The sequence below is a fragment of the Oenanthe melanoleuca genome, chromosome 9 (assembly GCF_029582105.1).
Source record: "Oenanthe melanoleuca isolate GR-GAL-2019-014 chromosome 9, OMel1.0, whole genome shotgun sequence".
NCBI classification, from domain to species: Eukaryota; Metazoa; Chordata; class Aves; order Passeriformes; family Muscicapidae; genus Oenanthe; species Oenanthe melanoleuca.
Genome location: NC_079343.1, coordinates 12,161,160 through 12,177,480, shown reverse-complemented (window position 1 = coordinate 12,177,480; position 16,321 = coordinate 12,161,160).

The window sequence follows — 16,321 nt, the reverse complement described above, 5'->3', positions numbered from 1 at the left end:
TGTGTGCGAAGAGACACATTCACCAAACTCTGTGCCCTGCCTCTCATTACAGAGAGAAGGAATGCATCTTTTCTGGGCCAACATTACTGTAGAGGAGTAATGCTTTACCTTTAGAAACATCCAACATCCATTTACATATATCTAATTGAGAGAAAATTACACTCTTCTACACTAGCATCCAAGCTTCCAAACAAATGCTCAACTCACTACATTCCAGAGCAAAAGAAACCATTGCACAACCCAGATGGAGGGGTATATGCAGAATACTGGGAAGCAACATTCTCACAGATATCTTGCTCTAGTCTGAGACTGATCCAGCATAACATGAGTAGGTTGAAGCTGGTAGAACTACACAAATACTTAAAATTTCACACTTTCTCAAATGTTTACTTTTCTGGATCAGACACTTGTGAATAATTGGGCCTAGAGCTTCTTGGACTACTCTTGGGGGAGGGGTGTGATCAGGTCATAAAAATGAGAATGCCATCTTTATAGGGACTTAGCAGTCACAAACTGCAAGCTGATCATGAGCCTAACTGCATGTCATCCTCCCCTAAATCAGATTAGTCACAAATGCTTATCAACTGAGCCCTAAAATCCTGATATAGTTTGAAAACATGCAAGTTATTATGAAAGTTATCTTGGAGACTCAATAAAAAAACCCAAACATGGCAGCTTTGAATATATCTGGTGACAGTGCCTAACAGCCAAGAGGAATCAGGGAGAATTGCTATGTAAAGTTACAATCTTTTCAAAAACAAGCCAGTTAGATTACTTCCAGCTCTGAAATCTGCTGTCAATGCCAGCAGCCACCCTCAATATTTTTGCCTTGTTTTGTCTTTGCTAGCTCACAGCTTTGTGACAGCTATTAGTATTTTGAGTAAAGTATGCAGTTTTGATTTGCAAAGGCAGAGAAAATTCTTTCTCATCTGCTGGTGGTACCAGGTCTGCCCAGCCTGAGCAGTTCTGTGTAGTCTGGTGAGCTGTAGAGGTTACATCAGCCTCCAGGTTGGACCATTAGTCTCAGAAAACCTCTACAAGCATTTCATGGATGAAAGGACACTACTGTCCCAGGAGAGCAAGCCTGTGCATAGGAATTGAGTCAACTCTGTACAAGATTCCTTGGTTTGGTGCAAAGCAAGGAGCCAAAGCAATAGTTTTTTAGCATCTCAGTGACATGCTGGTAAATCTGGCAGCTATTTCAGATTTTTCTGAGCAATATTGTAATCACAACAGCATGTTACTCCTTTGCAGAGATGCTTCTTGAGACATAAAATATATAGTATGGACCTAATAACAGGTTCAGTACAGCTGTACAAAATAGCTTGGTTGAGCAAAGAAATTCTGGTTTACATTTCTGTTCCTCTGTCTCTTCTACTACCAGAATTAATTTTCCCCAATATTGTCTCTAGGTCCAAAATTAATGGATCAGATCTATTTCTTTTCTGAGCACCTGTTTCCTGCTTTGAAATGTAAGGTAAGAAATAGTGTAATTTTTTTTTTTTTTTTTTTTTTTTACTTCTAGAGCACAAATAAGGCTGCTTATATATGCCACAAGTGTCAGAACTTGGCATACTTATGCTCTAGTTATCCAGCTGACTTTTTGCATTTATTAAATTTTTAGTACAATATGTGGCATTATAATCAATGCACTATTGACAAAAGCACTTGGATCACACACTATTTATTTAATTTACTACACTGACTCTAATTAAGTAAATTTAATTCATACATTGTGTTTTCCTGGCAAATTCATGTACATTATTGAGAAAGGGCACATGGATTGTTTAGCAAACCACTCTAAGTTATGACAGGGGCTTTGCTTTAGGCTGTTGATCATTAACTTACTCTTTACTGAAAACCTTGCTTGCTGCACATGTTGGGCAGTAACTTGTGAAGTCTGGCCATGCTCTGCAGCATTTTTAATGTCTACCGAAGTCATAACATAAGAAGTATTTTCTGTAAACTGAAGGGACCATAAAGTCTAAATCTCCAACATTTTTAGAACCAATTATATCAAAGCAATCTGATTGTCACTCTTTTGCACGTAGGATTCTCCCATCAGTAAGTAGTCTCACATTATAGGCATAAAACACTGATAAGCATTTTAGCTCCAGCAGACTAGCTGCAGCTGTGTCACATTTGTGTTTCCTTATTTTATGTCTGCCAGTTATCTAGATTAAAGTTGGAATAGCATAGCACTCCACTAGATGACAGGCTTGGTTTAAAGCCAGGCCATTTAGTGATGTTTATCAAACAATTTTCAGCTACATATAGTAGCACAATTCAAAAACCTGAGAAGACCCTAAATTATCAGGAGTGTCATGAGAGGTCATTCCTTTTTTTTGGATGGAAGATTAAAACACTCTCCTCACAAATACATGGAGTCTCCCTAGTCAGGGGCATCAGTGAAATAATCTGATTTCATTTTTTCTACCCAGTTTTGAGTGAATGTGTGACCCTCATGGTTCTGAACAATCTTACCCAGTCATTTGGAACCAGAGATGGAAAACGTGTCAAATCAGTGGCCCATGAAAGTCCTGCTTTCAATAGCTCATTTTTCTGTTCTTTGTTCTTATGCTCATTTAGTCTTTGTTTGCTTGGTTTCTAAGCTATTAATGACCAATTCAACTCCATGGGCTGCCCTCAGGCAATGGTGCCTTAACTTGCATCCCTGTTAGGTGCAAGTTCATCTTGAGCTTCCTTTTCATTATGTTGGAACAACCTTTAGACCATCAAAGGTATTTCCAGGAAGAGTATGAGTGCTGATTCTAACATATCCTGAGAGAGGATGCCTCCTGAGAGGCAGAGGGCAAGTTTTCCCTGGATGCTGATGATTGTTTGGAATGATACCATGACTGGCCTTCTGACTAGGCTGTCATAGGAAGGAAAACCTATCCAATGCTAACATTACCTGCTCCAAGGAACTTCTTTAAAGCTAGATTAATTTTTGCATTAGAAACCAAATTGAAGTAAATTATGTGGAAGGTAGACTGGAACTGTGTTTTGAACTTACAAGTTTGCCTGTTGCTGCTGTGAAAAAAAAAATCAAGAACTATGTGCTGTACAGAAAAACAAGTCAACAGCCTGACTGCATCACTGCCACCTCTGTCCCAGCTTGGGATGTCTGTAGTGACCCAAGCTGTGCTTAGAGAGGATTTCTTGCACACTGAAGACTGACAGTGAACTTGTGTTAACTTCAGAGAGAAACAAGGTCCTGGTCCTTCTGAAGGAGGCAAATGGCTGCTCACTTGCTTTGCCAACATCATGGTTTGAACAAGAAAGCTCTGAGTTAGCATCCCCAACACCTCTCCACTACTTTGGACCAAAGCACCTCTTCTACTATACAGTAGTTTATAACAAACAAGCTATAATCAACAGCAAAACCAGCTAGCACTTGACAAAACTCCATAAATGAATGGAGTTAAGAAATTCCAGATAACTTGAGCATCTGCAGCAATAACTTTACAATTGAAACCTTTCTGTTATAAAAGCAAACAAGCAAAATGCACCCTGATGCTCAGAAAGGTTAAAGAGCTAATGGTATGATCCTTGCAAATTCTGCTTCATCCATTATTCTTTTTTCAGTAAAACCAGTAAATCTTGTCCTTTAGGCTTATGTTGTCTGCATTTATATTTTAATATTGAGTAAAAATATCCTGTACACTTCCCCTTAGCAATATCTGTCTGTGTTTTAATATTACAGGATCTGATCACTCATATTCTGGAGTCAGTGGAAATGTTCGCACTGATACCAGTGAGAGCAGAATCTGGTTTCTAATTTTTAGAGGACTGAAGGCATCCTTAGAACAGCATATGTTCTACTCTCCCTGCTCTTTGATGACTTCTAACATTCTTTTGATGTGGACTCCAAAATAAACCATTTTCTTCTTTGGATATATGTGTTGAAAAAGATTGAATAGCAGAATAAAACATTTTGTGTTTCAGGCCACCCCATTTAATCCAGAAGCTAGAATAGCTGTTAGTTAGAAGAAAATACAGAAGAATAAAAATGCTGGGCAAATCTCTTCAAACTCATGGAAATACTATACTGTTTGGTGTAGGCACATGTGATATTGTACTGACATAGCATAAAAATGTCACTTATGCCCTGGTGTCTGTCTACAATCATGAGCTGGATATTCAAGGAAAGGTCTTGTGAGCATCCTGATTCTGCTTCTCTGCACTCTGCTGAGAAAGTAGTTAAGCAAAATGGATAGATAGGAGGGTAAATGCCATTTATAAACACAGAAGCCCAGTGCTCTGACATGCTGATGGTGGAGGGGTAAAGGCATATCAGGATTAGAGTCACTCAGCATTCACTTTCTCGAAGTTATGATCAGAATAAACTTTGATGAAGCCTACGTTAAAAAAAAATATCCAGTGGCTAGAGAATTGTGAAAGATGCCTGGCAGTCCTGCATGAGACTGAGATGTCACAGCTCTGATTGACTTCAGAATACAGTTGGTGGAATAGATGATGGAATGCAATCATATTGTTGAATGTAGTATTCTGGAAAGATGCTTCAATGTTAAAATTATATGTAAAATGTAAAATCTGGGAAAGAATAAAATAGGATACAATTGGGTAGAACAGAACAAAGTTTCCTTTCAGAGGTTGAGGTTTTGACTGCAGCTCTGAAATGAATTGAATTTTCTTCTTTCTATTTTTTTCTTAGTGATTAATTATTATCAAATATTCTTTAAGAGCTTTGACATCTGTTAAATGTAATTACTTTCTCTTCCATATGTAAATCAAGGTCTTTCTTAAAAAAATAAAAAAAGACACAGTTTATACTTAAATTAAGTACTTTTATCTGCAATTTGCAAGTTAAGGTGCATGTAAAGCCTGTGGCTATAGTAAGGGCTCGGTTGTGCCTCCTAGGCACAGTGTTAATTAAAGGGTGATGTGGATTCGTACAGCTCTGAGGAGAACTCTGGAAGGGATTGTACCTTGGAGAGGCACAATGCCTGCAGTGCAGCACAGCATGTCAGTGAAATGAACACGCTGTGCACCCCCTGCACTGATGCTGCTCAGCACCTCTTGGGCCCATCTCCTTCCCACAGCCCTCATCCACTTTGCTGGGCTTCACACCCAGGGGACACCGGGAAGGGACAGTCCTGGCACCTGTGTCTGATTCCTGCATGCCAAGGGAAAGGTGGTGCTGACATCCTTTACACTGCTGATAACTATTCAGATAGGATACAACCTGGCCAAGGATAAACAGAAATTGCCAAGTGTCATTCCCTAGATATAGGTTCTCTTTTTACTTGGTCTTTCAAAAGTCTGACAGCATGTATGATGTTTGAGAGCTTATTACTTTTAATCTAAGCCCATCCTATATAGCTGATTTTGAATAATTCTGTATCCATGTCTGATTTTGTTCTCCTTCATATTTTTCATCAGGGATCATTTTTCCCTGGGGCAGCTCTCTTGACACCAGTGTAGCTTTAGATATGATTTACTCCTATGCAAATAAGATCAGCATCATACCTATGGACCTATTGTTTAGAGTATTGACAGTATCCAAAAGATTTATTCTAACCTCTATGTAAATAATATCTGTGATCAATTTAATACACATTTAAGGGTTTTTCAAGGCCGTATTACTCACTGGATTAAATGTACATTTTGATAATATATTATTGCCATTGTACATCCAATAGATCTAATTCAGCCCAGGGTGATTTTTTTATAACCGGGTAATAGACCACTGAAAATAGGATTTATTATAGAAATGCCATGACATTCTTATTTATAGTATAATAGTACAAATTGCCCTTATAATAAATACTCTTCAGTTATCAAATCATTAGTCTTTTATGGTAACACTGACAAATGATCCCATAGGCAGTATGATATTATTAATGTAATGTATTAACTTTCAATTTTAAATTGGTTATTGGATCTGGAACAACTGCACATTATATGATGTAGTTTAAGCAGGACTTGTGACCTAAATCTGCATAACTTTACAGCAAAATGTGACTACACATATTGCTTTAGACTGTCCTCATATGCAGCATGAAAACAGTACCACTCTGAGCCCACAGCTCAACACAGATCCATAGATTAGATCCACTGAGGGGAAAATGTTACCAAAGAATGTCTAAAAGGAAAATTTTTAAATCATGCAGAAAATTTTGGTAAGTCATTGTCATTAATGATCCCAAGGGAAAGCAGGTCAATTATTAAGAGCTCATGAAAATAAAGACTAGAATGAATTTTCTTTAAAATTTAGCTTTTGAGGGATCTTTTCTTACCAGTAGGTGTTTGTTTCATAAGCTGTTCACTGTTACTATAGAAGAAACAACATTTAGTTATGTATATTGGATCTGGAAAAAGTGCAGAACCAGGGTCCTTTGTACAGATTTTACATTTGTATAGTGAAATAAAATAATCAGGCAGGATTATGAAAATGTTATAAAAGTAAGATTTGCAAGAAGTATTTATTTGAACAATGAGATTGGCAAGTCTAACAATATAAAAAAATATGCTTAACAACTTTTCATAATTTAGATTTGTAGTATTCAGCAGATACATTTTTTTATCCTCAGTTCAGTCCCATATTTCAATACTAGAAATACAAATAATTTAAATCATTAATAATCTCAGAATGAGGTACTATTTAATTATATAGACGTTATGCTTCAGCATCACCAGTAATTTATTCGGAATTTTAAGTGCTCTTTTAATGCATCAAAACATGATTGGAAAAAACTGAAATTTTCTGTTTGTCTTTCTGTTCAGTTGGGTAATATTTCTTTTGCTTAAGAGAAATTCAGCACATTTTTTCCAGCAGCCAGTTAAGTGTGGTCATTGTTGGTGCCAATAGTTTAGACAATCCATCAGAAAAATAAAAAGTAGTAATCACAATGGGATGCTGGGAAGATTATTTTTCTATATCTTTCTTATTTTATGCATTTTTCTGTTGTGGAGAAAATCCTGGTTTCTTGACTTGCCTCACTCTCATTCCAGCACCCTGCCTCACAAGTCAAGCACAGGAGCTAACTGGATGATCAAAGTTAGGGCAGCTGGCTATCACCCCCAGACCACATTATAGCATGGAAAAATTCATCCTGGATCTCAGTCAAAAGTCTCTTCCCTGTCTGTCCTCTCCCAGCCAGTTAACATAGTCTCTTTTCTTCAGAAATTCCTGCAACTGGAGACACAGCTTTATCCCAGGTGGAGATTCCAGTGTTTTTATACTCTCCACCTGAAAAACATTTACAGATATTTCTGCAGTCCCTTCTACTCACATTTGGCCAGCAGAGCACATCTGTAATTTTATTAATTTACACTGATATGATTTTAGACTGTGCATTAAGCACTCATTAATAGGCAGTAAAAGTATGTGTTTATATCTGTCTGTCTTTATCAGAAGAAAGCACCTCTATTTATCCCAGCTACTACATCGTTCATGAATAGTCATCTGAAGTGCAACATCCTTCAATCATCCTGTAAGAATGTTCTCTTTTCAGCTCATCTAAATAAACTTTTCAACTACAGAATGCAGCAACTTAAAGTCCAGTTCAGCACCCTTTGTCTTGTCAAAGCTTTTGCCCAAATGAGATCTGAGGTGGCTCATGGGCCAGCAGTTGCTATGGAATTTAAGAATGTGGAATCACCCAGGGAACCAAAATGAACCTGAAACAGCCCCTAAGTCCCCTTCTCTGCTGTCTGCATAACAGAATTCATCACCAAGGCTTCATTTTGAGATCAAACTTTTGATCTAGGTACAAAAATAATTCATCACTGATTTATACCTGCAGTTACTTTTGGAAATGCAATTATACCCACTATCCCAAAGCCAGAGGCCAAGTCAAAACACATTCTAAGAATCAGACACTAAATTGATGATGGTGGTGCAAAGGCCTCAAACAGCTGCCCATGCTCAGTTCACACTTGATCCTAAGCCCATTGAAGGCACTGTGAATCTTCCCTTTGACGTCAATGGGCTTCAGATCAGGTCCTGAGCAATTTTTCAAAAACCTCAGAGAAATCAAAACCATTTCCTTTGGAATGAGACTGTTCACACCCCTTAGTGAAGACTATTTCCTTTCCAAACACAGCTTTTGTACCCAAGTCACATCAGCTTAATTTCTATTTTTACCAAAAGCTTCATTTTTTAAAGAAGCAGGAAGTATGTTTTTACTTATATTTCATCTACTACCATCTAAGCTGTTTTTGTTCAAATTTCAAAAATATCCCCAGCTGGGCAGACCAGACCTACAACCAAAACTGCAAAACATTTTAGAAAGTTATGGCCATTTAAAAACCCCTTTTTTAAAATGGACACTTCTTGCAGAGGGATTGTCCCTACACACTGCAGCCAGGACACTTCAGTAGATTATTTTGTCTAAAATGTATGGCACCATGGCAAATCTTATAACCTGAATAAAAAAACTGATACAACACTAACTGTTGTACAGTTAGTATAATATCATGACAAATGACAAGTACTATATAAATTGATTTATAAATGTTTCCAAAATTAAAAATAAATTACAAAGTATAGTAGACCAGGGAGAGTAGATCTACCCATCAGGATCCAGCTCTGTCTAACCATTTCATGAAAATCATGAGAAGATTCTTGGATAATTTTGTCCATGAAGAACAACCTTTGTAGTGACCAAGAGAAGAGTGAGGTGCTCCCCCTTTGTTGAAGACTGTGAGAGTGGTGAGTGTGTGTTCACTGCTTGGATAGAACAAGGGTGCAAAGATGTGTTCAGAGAAACCATGTCAACGTGCAGAGAAGGCCAAGCAGAGTACACCAATTTGAATCTACTCCCTTGTGGAAGCAGTTCTCCCATAAAGTTTTGCCTGGAGATATCACTGACCAGTGGGATGCAAACATTATCTGGGAGACTTTGTGTCCCTTTGCTGAATGCTAAAAAGTCTATATTGTTTAATGAACAAAAAACCTGCCATATTTTACTGTTAAGATTCATGTGTGCCAGTGTTTAAGTATACCATCATTTCAAAGGATAAGGTTATAAAGGATCTTTGCTCCTTGAACTGAAATAACTGCTTATGGTGATGGAGAGTCTATCTTAATTAGTTTAGCTGAGTTATCATGGAAAAAAAAGAATAGATGAGCCAAGCATAGGCATGACAACCCCAGCTCAACGATGGCCATCTCCCAATTAATGTTGACTGCAACTTTACTCTGGGAAACAGCACTTTCTGGATAAATTGTTTCCTGAAGAATCTCCTATGGACTCTTCTTGCCAAGTCCACCACTGCGTTCCTGTTGTATTGGGCCTCCATCCCTCATGACAACATCTGTGTAAAACAGATGGATAAGGTGATCTTCATCTGCAGTTTCCCCTATTGTTTCTGAAAAGATGTACCTCTCAGGGGCCCCAGACCTGTGATTTTGATGCAGAAGCAAAAGCTCACGTTTTGCAGAGGAAGAATGTAGATCCTGTGGGATACTTATGGCACACAGTAGTCCTGAGTGGAAGCTAGGTGAGACAAAACCAGATAATTCCCTTGGTGAAGCATACCTCAAGCTTTATGGTAGACAGTCTTGGGATGAGATAAAACAGAACTCAATACAGAAAAACAGTCTAAGAAACCTCTTCCAGACTGAAAACAGCAGCTTAAAAGCCTGAATGAAAAGCATTGTCAACTACTGGACTGCAACACTTTCTTCTCCTATGCTAATGAAAGACTTAGCCTGAGCAATATTTATTGTCCAAAAAGGACATGTTCTAGAACCTCAAATGAGGCCAGTAGCAGGGACAGAGATGACTAGTTTGCTATAGTATGTGAAATTGCCCCCAAAATATCAGATCAAAAACAAGCAGACCAGGGAGCATAAAATAAGCTTTGAAGGCAGTGCAGGGAGTCACAAGTGCTTTTTGGTGTGAGGGTCTTAGTGGCCTCAGCTGATGTCAATTTAAAGAGACAAATTATTATACCAGAGGCGGGAAAAATAATGTGGTATTATTCCCCGAGGTATCAATATCTCATCAGACACATTTTTTTGAATTAAACAACAAGACAAAAAGGAGTTGGGGGGAGGGAAGCCAAAAAACAACCAAAACCCCCCAAACCAAAAACACCACAGCTCCTCTGAGCACGAATTTAACCAAATAGTTGCTCGGCTTTATTAGGTTATTTTAATCCCATGAAAAAACCTCACTTGCTTATCTGGCTAATTGGGACTCTTCTTGTATCATGACAGTTCAGGAAGCCTAAAGAAAAGGGCTATAAATACATACAGAAAGAGAAGCAATGAATAGGCAGTCATCCTGTGGGTTTAAGAATTGCCCTAGCAGATACCAGACTCCCAGTTCTAACTCATTTCTTTAACAGCACTGGTGAACATCAAAGAGTACAGCACGGAGCATGCTGAGTCCCAATTACACACCTCAAAAGTAAATGTTACTTCAATGGAAAGTCTTTGGAAATTCAAAATGAAAGAAAGGCCAAGATACCCAAATGCTCTCTAAAAAATGTACACCCTTACTGATAACAATTGTTTCCTCAAAATACATAGTTATTAATATACAACACTACATCATTTCGTGAAAAATTGTTTCAGAAATGTGTTAAGAGCACATATGGGTATTATACTCTGCAAAATATCAGGAAAAGAAGTGTCAAATAATTAATTTCAGTGAATTTCTATTGTTTTTTTAACAAGCTGTTTGTAGACACAGGAAATCTTCTGAGCTCAGCTCGTGTTTAAAGGAGAAATAGAGTTAGTACAAATAATTGGTATGTGTTGAAGCTGGGCAAGCATGAGCTGTTTTATTTAAAAAAAAAAAAAAAACTCTTTAAAAGCTGTGTAAACCCTCTGTAGCTAAATACAAGTTCAAAGAGTTATGTCTTTCATATCATTTAGCAAAAAATCATTGCAACAACTGTCTTTGATTATTGGGTTGTTTTGGTTTTTTTCTTTCTTCCCACAGTAGCAAACAGATTTTTCTCTAACACCTTAACCCAGCACAAGGAAATAAACTTAGTCCTGTGGCCATAACATTAATTCAAATAAGTAATGGATAAGGAAATTAATAGATTAAGTTGCCTTTAATTTCAGTTGTACAACCTCCCTAACCTTCATGACAGTGTTCACATGCATACTCCTGTCCATAGACTTGCCTTCCTGCAAGTATATAGAGCATCCAATGAACTGGATATGGCATGTAATGAAAGTATAGGAGTAACTTCTACACTTGCCAGCACACACAACGTTACTTAAATGGAATTATTTTCACAGAAAATATTGTTATGCCATGGTAGATATGCCAATACTACCTTGGGTAATAGATATCAACTACCTAAAAGGAGTATAAGTGTGTGAGTGCTTTATTAAACCTCTGCATTAAGCTACTAACAAGAGTTTGTGCCCCTTACTCCATAGGGGTTGGTTTTTAGTTCATGTTTTACCTGGTCCTACCTCTAAGATTTCGAGTAATTCTGGTTTTGTTCTCAGAAAAGGACAAAATAAGCTTTTTCCTAAGGAAATTAACATAAACCAGGAGTAAGAAACTTTGTTAAGCCTCTTCTACTATTATTTTTATTCTAGACTGGATGCACTGCAAATAAGATGTAGAAGATGTGTCAATACAGAAACACATAGCTGATAATTAATGCTGAATATCTTCACTGATAGTCTAATCTTGCAAGAGCAAATTGAAAGAAGGCTTTCTTTTGTCATACAGTAAAAATAATCACCATATTTTCATTTCTTCAAATATGTCAGAATTGTGATTTTTTTTAATGTGCTCTTCATTGCTCCATAATTCCCTTCCTCCTACTGTTTTTGATCTTGATTTTGTTTTCCATAGCCTTTTTTACTTTTTACTTCATTTATCTCTTTCAACCCATGACCATAAGATCTTTTCTCATTTTAATGGGTTTTTCTATTTTTATTTCCTTTCTTTTCTTTCTCATTAGGTCAGCCCACCATAATTCTGTAGTTTACTTTTTAAAAGAGTGGAGGATTGTACAAATGAAGGGAGGGAATTTACATTAGGTTTCATGTTAAAAACAAGAACTAAGCTTAACTACAAACCATCTAAAATCCTTCAATCACACACACTTTTTAGAATAAGCACCTATGAGTAATGCCCTATAATGAGGACATCTGTATTATGTTAACACTCCTTTGTGTTGTGAAAGAGAGCAGAAAGTCATCTGGTTTGCCCATGCTGGCAGTCCCCAAGCTGCCAGACCTGAGCCTGGGTTCTGATTGCATCAGGTGCCAAAAGACACAAGAGGAGGAGCCAACAGCTGAGATTTGCAGGGCAAGCACTCACCAGAACCTGAGAGCCCCACTAAAGCAAACAATTAGGTGTAAAAGGAACCATTTGGATATAAAAATTATTTAGATACATCTGCTTAATGAAGCAGCCATTACACCTGCCCAGGGCTCTTACAGCTCTCAGTCTCAGGTGTGGTTGATCAAATATGGGCAGAAGCAGGTTTGGATACAGGATCAGTCAAACCTATGAACCTCTCCATTAAGACAGATAGCAGCCACAGCAGTACTGAAACTAAAACAGAGAAATCACACAGCAGGGAAGCAATGCACAGTAAAATGTGAGGAGCTCTGAAGTGTGCGTTCTTATCTTCACCCCTCTTTTCTTTTTTTTGCATGTTTTTGATCATTTTTAAAATAGTTCAGAACTGCCAGTTAATGCTGCATCTAGATAAATGGCAGCAGTTCCTGCATGTCTTAGAACATGTGGGATGATAAGGGTTGCTCTAGGTACAGACATTTGTGGGGGTAGTTTTGCTGCCATAAGGGCTATTTTTTAACTTTTTCCAGGAAGTCTTGGATTGTGGACCACAATTCACTAGTCATTCCTTGTGGCTCAATATCATCTTCAGCATAATCCAAACCACAAATGTGAGTCACTAATTATCTTTCCTTTGTTTCTTTAGAATCAAGCCTTTTTACTTTTAAATTTTTTTATTACTTATCAAGTGCACAAAAATCAAAATTTCTTCTTCATTGGTACAAGAACATGTGCACATTTTTACTTTTTATTGCTTGCTATTTCAGTTTTTCAATAACATAGAATTATCTGCTTTGTAAGGCCGTAATTTCTGTTCCTGTTTTACAGTAAATCACCAGTTTCAGGACAGTCAGAATTTCAGGAAAATTTGTTTTCAAAGTTGCTGCAAAAATATTATTTTCACCTCAAACTTAATAGGGTAGCCTTGTGCCTAGACAATATCACCATATTTTGCTATTAGCAATTATAAGGAATTTTCTCTTAGTGCACTGGTACTAGGCTAGTACAGAATACTTTTAGATTTCAGGTTACTTGGTTCAAACTGCAGTACTGTGGAACTTTTCACAAACTACAGTGCACTTAGCCTGTTAAAACAGCAGATTTAATCCAGCTTTATGGATCACTGCTGTTAAAAACAGTGATTTTCAAAATATGCCTTTAAAGCCCTCTTATTTCCTAAACCTGTTTTACCTTTCTTTGCATCAAGAATGCCAAGACGAACTGATATATCCCCCTGTAGTTAGAACTGATTCAGAGAATATACACAACATTCCTGCATTTTAACCCTACAACAATTCCCTCAAATTATCTGCATGCATGGAGAGCCCTACATTTGTTCCTGTCAGCCTAAACAAAGAATCCACATCAGTACTTCCATATTTCTGCCCAGGATTTCCTAGACAAAAATATGCATTCACATATCCTTAAAATATTTGAGGTATGCACAATAAATCCATTACTTTCATAACACGTCCGGCGTACTTGTGAATGTGCAGAACTGGACACCACATGCTAAGTAGCTGCTATGCCTCCTGGAAAACAGAGATGCACTGTGTGTATCTGAACCTCCTGGCAGCACAGCCCAGCCCTTTCTGGAGCCAGCAGACTCCAGACTCAGGGCTGAAGAGCAGGAAAAGCCCCAGGCAGCTGGAGCCCCCCATCAATGCAAGATCACAAGTGTGCAGCCTTCCAGAAATTCCCACAGAAATGATGGAGCTGTGCTGGTCAGGGCAAGGCTAGGATGTGACTCTACCACTTTTTGTCTCAAGAAAAGACAGTCTTTGGAACTGGCTATTGCTTGGATCAACAAACAGAATCAACAAAGGGCAGGACACGTATCTGTGTAAGGATAATAACAGGCACATCAAGAAACCCAAGAAAAATTTAAGCCAATGGAAACAAGCAAAGCCAAAATATCTACATCTATACACAAGCAGTCTGGCAAAAGATAATATTTACAACAGATGTTCAGTTTCTTGTCCATTTTCTGCAACTCCAAATTTCAGGAGACAAGCTCTGCTTTGGCAATGTTACCAGGCATATTTAATTCAAGGCATTAAGAAAGCATGTATGCACTTAAAAAGTTTACATTCATGTTGAGGGGGGAAAGAAAATTGAAAGGAGAAAGAAAAAAGAGAAAAACATAGGTAAGATGAAGGTGCTAGAATTGACTCAGTTTATTCATCTCTACATGTGAATGTTGCTGTGGTGCACTTCCTCAGCCAGAACACACTGACATGTACAGACAATCAGGCACATTGAGCCCAGCAGCAGGGGACAGGGGAAGCAGCTGAGCCAGGGAGGAGACAAATTCAGGGCAGATCTCAGGATGGCAGGGGAGAGTATATCAGGAATAGCGATTTTACATCCTAGGAAGGGTATTTTCTTCTTTCAAGAGACTTCTGTGGCATAGTCCAAAAATGGGATGTTAGGCATACAAGGTTTAATTGCTGTATTTCAGCTCTCAAAAAAAAAAAAAAAAAAAAAAAAAAAAAAAAAAAAAAAAAATTGCAATGCAATGTGAAAAAAAAAAAAAGAAAAAGAAAAAACTATGTCACTTTGTCACAAGATGACTTTGTCATCATACAACCATGGTAAAAATGTATGAAGAATATAACATCTTCCTTGTATTAATATACAGTACAAAGAAATAGGTCTAGAGCTCAGGACACAAATGGAGCTTTAGATTAGCTGTCAACAATGTCATATCCATGTTAATAATGCCCTATTCATGCCTGGGGCTGACAGTCTTTCTTATTTTTATTCACAAATTCCATTTAATAACAGCAATAAGTCACTCTAGACAGTGTATTTCTAAGGGATTTCTGCACTTCTCAGGTGGTTAAAGTCACTTGACCTTCGGCCTCATGCCTTAAAAACTCCCTAAGAGATGTGCTAAATTGCCCAGAAATACATTGCCTGTCATGTCTTGTTGGTTAATTAAGGGCCAGCCTAGATGACCTATAAGGACTGCCCTTAAGTAATTACTAATTGATCTCCTACTCAAGAAAAATGAATAAATTCCACAGCAGCCACACTGTCACATGGCATTTAGTCAAATTCATATTCCTCCAATAGAGGATGAAAAGCTCACAGTCCAATCCACAGGGTGGAATGAGTGCAGAGACACCTTCAGAGCAGCAAATCCTCAATCCCAGAGTTTGTCATGTCTGGTTGTAGCCACCGTTCTCAGCCCTTCACTTGCACTGAGACAAAATACATTGCCTGAAAATCAGTGTTTGTAGAGATTAAGAAATATCTAGTATTTCCCATCTGGATTTAACTACTTTGAAAAATATTTAAACTTTGCTACAAATATCCAGCCAAGGAATCTCAGCAAGAGTGTTAAATTGTCACTTGATGAAAGCCTACCAAAACAGCCAGAAAAAACACATTTCAAAGGTATTTTCTGAAGAAAGGAGGTGGAATTTAGGTTGGTACAGGAGAGGTTTCTGAAGCTTTTTTTAACCCAAATTTTTTATCAGTACTCATGACAGAAATTTCTTGGCATTTTCTGTTTAAAAGAGTCCAAAAACCTGCTGCTTATCATCCATTTTGATAAGACAATGAGACTGCTTGGAGTTGCATCAGAAATCTGGGATATAGGAGGATATTTCCATGTATAAGCAATATGAAGACAATGCTTTTAAGAAATAACAATATTAATTAGCCTCCTATCAGCCTCAGTAAGAGCACATTTGTATATTATCCTATCCAAGTAGTTTTCATGTCTCAAAATTACTCAGAGTAAAAGAGACCCGCTGCTGAAATATTTCTTCTGAACTCACTGGATAAAATGAGGAATCATTGGAGTCAAAGATAAAATTTCTGTTGACTGCAGTATAAGGTCAAGATTTTAGTCCTATAGAAGAGTACAAAACTTTAAAAAATTCAGGAGACACTCTAGTACATGATAACATGGTACATGGTACAGGAGGATAAACCTATTTTTTAGTGCCTCACATGAAAAGCTGCAGTGGTTCCATGCTTCAGCTGATGCTTTGTGCAGGGCTTTCCCCACTCTCTTTCCCCACATTAGAGGAAGAATAGAATTTACCCTGATTGCA